The sequence below is a fragment of the Acomys minous genome (assembly GCF_964271855.1).
Source record: "Acomys minous genome assembly, chromosome: 7".
Lineage (NCBI taxonomy): Eukaryota > Metazoa > Chordata > Mammalia > Rodentia > Muridae > Acomys > Acomys minous.
The window spans coordinates 114,179,228-114,185,506 of NC_140488.1; positions in this window are offsets into that span (position 1 = coordinate 114,179,228).

Sequence of the window (6,279 nt, forward strand, 5' to 3'; positions counted from 1 at the left end):
GAAAGAGGAAACGAATCCACACTAAGTCTGGATTATTTGTCTTACTATGTAGACATAAGAGTAAATGAACCAAAATAGAAATAGATCTTAATGTACTGTGTGAATTATATCATGGAAGAAGAGTATTAATACAGAAACATAAGAAATAATTATACTATCTCAAATCTGGGCTACATGTTAAAATACACAACTTTCAGTAATAAAGAATTGAAGGTTTTGGGGAAATAAAATGTAGATTCTAGGGAAAAGAAGGAATTTAGAGAAGAAATTAACCAAGACAGCAACAGAATGGATGGAATATGGATCCAAATGAAGAGAAGAGTAGCTGAGAGGGAAATTCAGCAGATGTCATCATCATCATCATCATCATCATCATCATCATCATCATCATCAAAGCCTAAACAGGAAATAACAGATTTGGTCACTGAAATAAAATAAATCAGTAGTAAAGAAAATAAATTTGGTAAGTAGTCATTGAAGATAAGAAGGGGAGAGATGAAAGATGCTATCAAATATCGAAGGTATATTTAAAGAATTGACATTGGGACTAGTGTTCTCAAGCAATATTTATGTTCCTGAAGAAGAACAGAAGAAAAACTGAGATAATAGTTGTGCAGAAAAGAGAAAGACAGAGTGAGAGAGAGAGAGAGAGAGAGAGAGACAGAGACAGAGACAGAGACAGACAGAGACAGAGACAGAGACAGAGACAGAGGAAGACAGAGAGAGAAAATAAGAAAGAAATAAAGCCATGTTTTATTGCTGAGCACAAAGCATGATTAATGAATAGCCAGTAATATTAGACATACTTTGGTGTAAGTTTCGAATTTTCAGAAAATGAAAAATGCTTCTGGGCAGATTAAAATAGTTAACTTGGAAAAGAGTAACTCCTACCCAGATCTAGCCAATGGACAGGGCATTCCCCACAGTTGAGTGGAGAGTGGGGTCTGACTTTCACACAAACTCTGGTGCCCCATATTTGACCACATCCCCTGGATGAGGAGGCCTGGTGGCACTCAGAGGAAGGATAAAAGGCTACCAAGAAGAAACTTGATATCCTATGAGCATATACAGGGGAAGAAAGTCCCCCTCAGCCACAGTCATAGGGGAGGGGAATAGGGTGAAAGTGGGAGGGAGGGAGGAATGGGAGGATACAAGGGATGGGATAGCAATTGAGATGTAATATGAATAAGTTAAAAAAATGTATTAAAAAGAAAAGAATATTAACCTTCCCAGGATCATATTTACCCTGCACCATTAGATTCTGGACAACAATTAACACCCACCCACGCACATGTAATTTTAATGGTTAAAAAGTTTGAGAAAAAAAAACTTCTTTTTCAGGGGTAAATCATTCCTTTGCCTTACTATTGAGGTGCTGTCTGCTGAGGATTGCCAGGTAAGGAGCTTCAGTAAATTGAAACCCTCAGAAAGCATAATGATTGGATCAGCCCAAATTCTGAGTTATAGAGCAACCCTGAAAGGCTATAGAAAGTGAAACCCATGTCTAGAACTCTCCATCCAACTGGCCCAAGCCTTGTCACAATTACATGACCCACACACACTGCCGTCCTTGCTCCTTTATAGTTATTATTTCTCATCACTTCCAGAACTATCAGCCTTCTGTATATGCATCTTTGTCTCTGTCTGTTTCCAGGGAAACTACTGTAAGACAAGAGTCATTAAGCAAAAGGGAAATACATATTCCAGTACAAACTGAGGAATGAAAATAACAAACATCCAAGGAAAGAAAATGTAGTGCTGAAATATTCTAGATTTAAGCATTAAAACTACTTAATCATGTGGTTATTGTTGAAAACTGCCTATAAAATATAACAAATCAATTTATAAAGGCAACTTATAAATTAAATATACAATAATCATCAGATTTAGAAACATAAAATAATGCATTGTAAAATCAAAATGTCTTAAAGGAAGGACTAGGAAAAAGAATTTACTTCTATGTTTCTTATTTTCCATACACAGTGATTGGGGTTGAAGAAATCAAAGGATTATTATTTATACATATATAACTAATATAATATACTAGTATAATATTATTTCATATTAACACATATGTAATAGCTGAGTGTGGCTATGGACACTTGTAATCCCACTTAGAAGGATGAGGCTAAAAGATGATAAGTTCAAGACTAATCTGGTCTGCACAGCAAGAATTGGAAAAAAAAAATACTATATGTTATCTAAATTGAATAGGAAGCTAACTATCAGATAACCCTAAACTTAAATATGATTCTGGCAAAAGCACAAAAGTTTACGAATTAACTTGAGCAATTTGTTGATGGTGAAATATTTTAATTATCTTACAGTGTCAAAGAGGTACAAATTGGTAAAATCTTTGTATCTATATACATACACCACACACACACACACACACACACACACACACACACACACCTTCTAAATTAGAAGGCATTTTCTCTATATTCTCATAGAGTATAATGGAACATACAGATGCATGTAAAATTTATTAAAATATATTTATGTTGGTAAAAACTTTTAAATGATTAAAAACTTCCTCATGAAGGTGATAAGTAAAGTATTTTACACAATAAGATACTATGAAGCTATTACAAAAGAGTAAATCACTGTCAAAGAATGATTTCCTTATTAATTAATAATAAATTAATCCCTGTCCTTATGAACTGAACTACACAGAAGAAACAGGAAAGATGAGCAGAAAACTGATAAAAATTCCTCTGAAGTAAAGCTCAAGTTGATAAAATATGGGAGACTGGGGTAGTTTGCATCTTCTGAACTTTTGGAATTTTTCATGATTGTAATATATCACATAGTCTACAATGTATTATTAGAGTAAAATTTTACTCATAATGATGAAAGGTTTGATTATTAAATAGATGATAATATTGGCTAAAGAGTTTTTGTTTTTATTGCATTTCTTAAATGTTTTAATTAATTCTTTGAGAATTTCTTATAATGTACATAGATTATATTCTGCCTCCCCCAATTACTCAAAACACTAAATATACAGAACAAAGGAACAGTCGTAGGGGAGGGGAATAAGGGGAAAATGGGAGGGAAGGAACAATGGGAGGATACAAGGGATGGGATAACCATTGAGATGTAACAAGAATAAATTAATAAAAAAAGAAAAAAGAAAAAAGAAAAAAAGTATTAAAAGAGACAAGGGAAAAATACTAAGTAACATACAATGACAAACCTATCAGAATCACACCTGATATTTCAGAAGAGACCAAAAAGCCAGAAGGGCTTGGGCAGATGTCTTGCAAACCCAAAGTGACCACAGATACCAGTCCAGACTAATGTACCTAGCAAAACTTTCAATAACCATAGATGGGGAAAACAAGACATTACAGGACAAAAACAAATTTAAGCAGTACCTACTCACAAATCCAGCCCTACAGAAGATACTAGAAGGAAAACTCCAACCCAAAGAAGCAAACTACACCCAGGAAAACGTAGGAAATAGGTAATTTCACATTAGCAAAATAAAAACTAAACAAACACACAAACACACTACCACAACAAAAAACAAAATAAAAAGATGTAGCAGTCATTGGTCATTAATCTATCTTAACATCAATGGTTTCAACTCTCTAATAAAGAGATACAAACTAACAGAAAAGATGTTGAAACAGGACCCAACATTCTGCTGCATACAACAAACATATCTGAGACACAAAGATAGATATTATCTGAGAGCTGGAAGAAGGTCTTTCAAACAAATGGTGGAGTAGCCATTCTAATATCTAATAAAATAGACTTTCAATCATAATTAACCAAAGGAGATAAGGAAAGACATTTCAACACCCCCTTTCACAAAAGGATAGGTCAACAAAACAGAAGCTAAACTGAGAAATAATGACACTAACAGATGTCATGAATCAAATGGAACTAATAAATATCTACACAACATCTCAGGGAACCTTCTCCAAAATTGACATATAGTATGTCACAAAGCAAGCCCCAACTGATAGAAGAAGATTGAAATAACAAAAAAAATATGGATTTACTAAGATTCAATGAAAATGATGGTACAGCACACCCAAATTGATGGGATACAATGAAAGCAGTACTAAGATGAAAGTTTATATCAATGAGTCTTCATAAAGAGATTGGAAACATTGCACATGAGCAACTTAACGGCACTCCTGGAAGGCCCAGGAAAAAAAGAAGCAGATACACACTAGTGGAGTAGATGGCTGGAAATCATAAAGCTCAGGGCTGAAATCAATAAATTAGAAACAAAGAGAACAATTAAAAGAATCAACAAAACCAAAAGCTGGTTCTTTTAGAAAACCAACAAGACAAACAAACCCTTAGCCAAACTAACTAAAAGGCAAAGAGATATTATCCAAATCAACAAAATCATAAATGAAAAGGTAGATATAACAAGAGACCTTGAGGAAATCCAAAGAATCATTAGGTCTTACTTCAAAAGTCTATATGCCACAAAATTTGAAAATCTAAATGAAATAGACAATTTTCTTGATAAATTCCACTTACCAAAGTTGAATCAAGATCATGTAAACAAATTAAATAGTCCTATATCTCCTGCAGAAATAGGAGCAGTCAACAAAAGTCTCTCAGCAAAAAATTTCCCATGGCCAGATGATTTCAGTGCAGAATTCTACTAGACCTTCAAAGAAGAGCCAATACAAATTCTTTTCAAACTATTCCACAAAATCAAAATGAAAGTTGCATTACCAGACTCATTCAATGAGGCCACATTCACCTTGATACTTAAATCACACAAAGACCCAATGAAGAAAGAGAATTTCAGACCAATTTCTCTTATTAACATTGGTATAAAAATACTCAGTAAAATACTCACAAACAGAATCCAAGAACACTTCAAAGAAATAATTCACCATGACCAAGTAGATTTCATCCCAGATATTTGGGGATGGTTCAATATATGGCAATTCATCAATATAATTCAACATATACACAAACTGAAAGAAAAAGAAGAAAAAACATATGATCATCTCTTTAGATGCCAAAAAATCATTTGACAAAATCCAACACCCATTCATGTTTAACATCTTGGAGAGATCAGGGATACAAGGTAGATACCTAAACATAATAAAGGCTATATATAGCAAGCTGATAGCCAACATCAAATTAAATGGAGAGAAACTCCAATAAATTCCATTAAAATCAGGGAGTAGACAAAGCTGCCCATTCTCTTCATATTTCTTCAATATAGTACTTGAAGTTCTAGCTAGAACAATTAGACAACAAAAGGAGATCAAGTGGATCCACATAGGAAAAGAAGAAGTCAAAGTATTGCTATTCACAAATGATGCAATAGTATACATAAGTGGCCACCAAAATTTAACCAGAGACCTCCTATAGTTGATAAATACCTTCAGCAAAGTGGACAGACACAGTATTAATTTTTAAAAAATCAATAGCCCTCCTCTATATAAGTGACAAATGGGCTAAAAAATTAGGAACACTACCTTTCACAATATCCACAAATAATGTAAAGTATCTTGGGGTAACTCAAACCAAGAAAGTATGAAAAAATTTCAAATCTCTAAAGACAGAAATTGAAGAAGATATCAGAAGATGGAAAGATCTCCCTTGTTCATGGATCAGTAGGATTAACTTAGTAAAAAATGGCCATCTTTCTCAAAGCAATCTACAGATGAAATGTAATCCCTATCAAAATACCTACACCATTATTTACAGAACTTGAAACATCAACTTGAACTTCATATGGAAAAACATAAAACCCACAATAGCTAAAACAAGCCTGTACAATAAAAGGTCTTCAGGATATAACTCCATCCCTGATCTAAAGCTGTAGTATAGAGCAACAGTAATAAAAAGAACATGGTACTGGTATAGAAATAGAATAGTTGATCAATGGAATCAAAGACAGAAAATAACCCACATACCCACGGACACTTGATTTTTGACAAAGAAGCCAAATCTATACAATGGAAAATAGATAGCATACTCAACAAATGGTGATGGGGTAAGTGGATATCTACATGTAGAAAATGCAAATATATCCATATTTCTCACCTTGCACAAAACTAAAATCCAAGTGGATTAAAGGTCTCAATATAAAACCAGACACACTAAATCTTTTGGAAGAAAAATTGGGAAAGAGCCTTGAATGAACTCTTCCTGCACAAACACCAACAGCTCAGGCTCTAAGTTCAACAATTAGTAAATGAAACATCATGAAACTTAAAAGCTTCTGTGAGGAAAAGGACACTATCAACAGAATAAAATGAGAGCCTACAATCTGCGAAAAGATCCTCA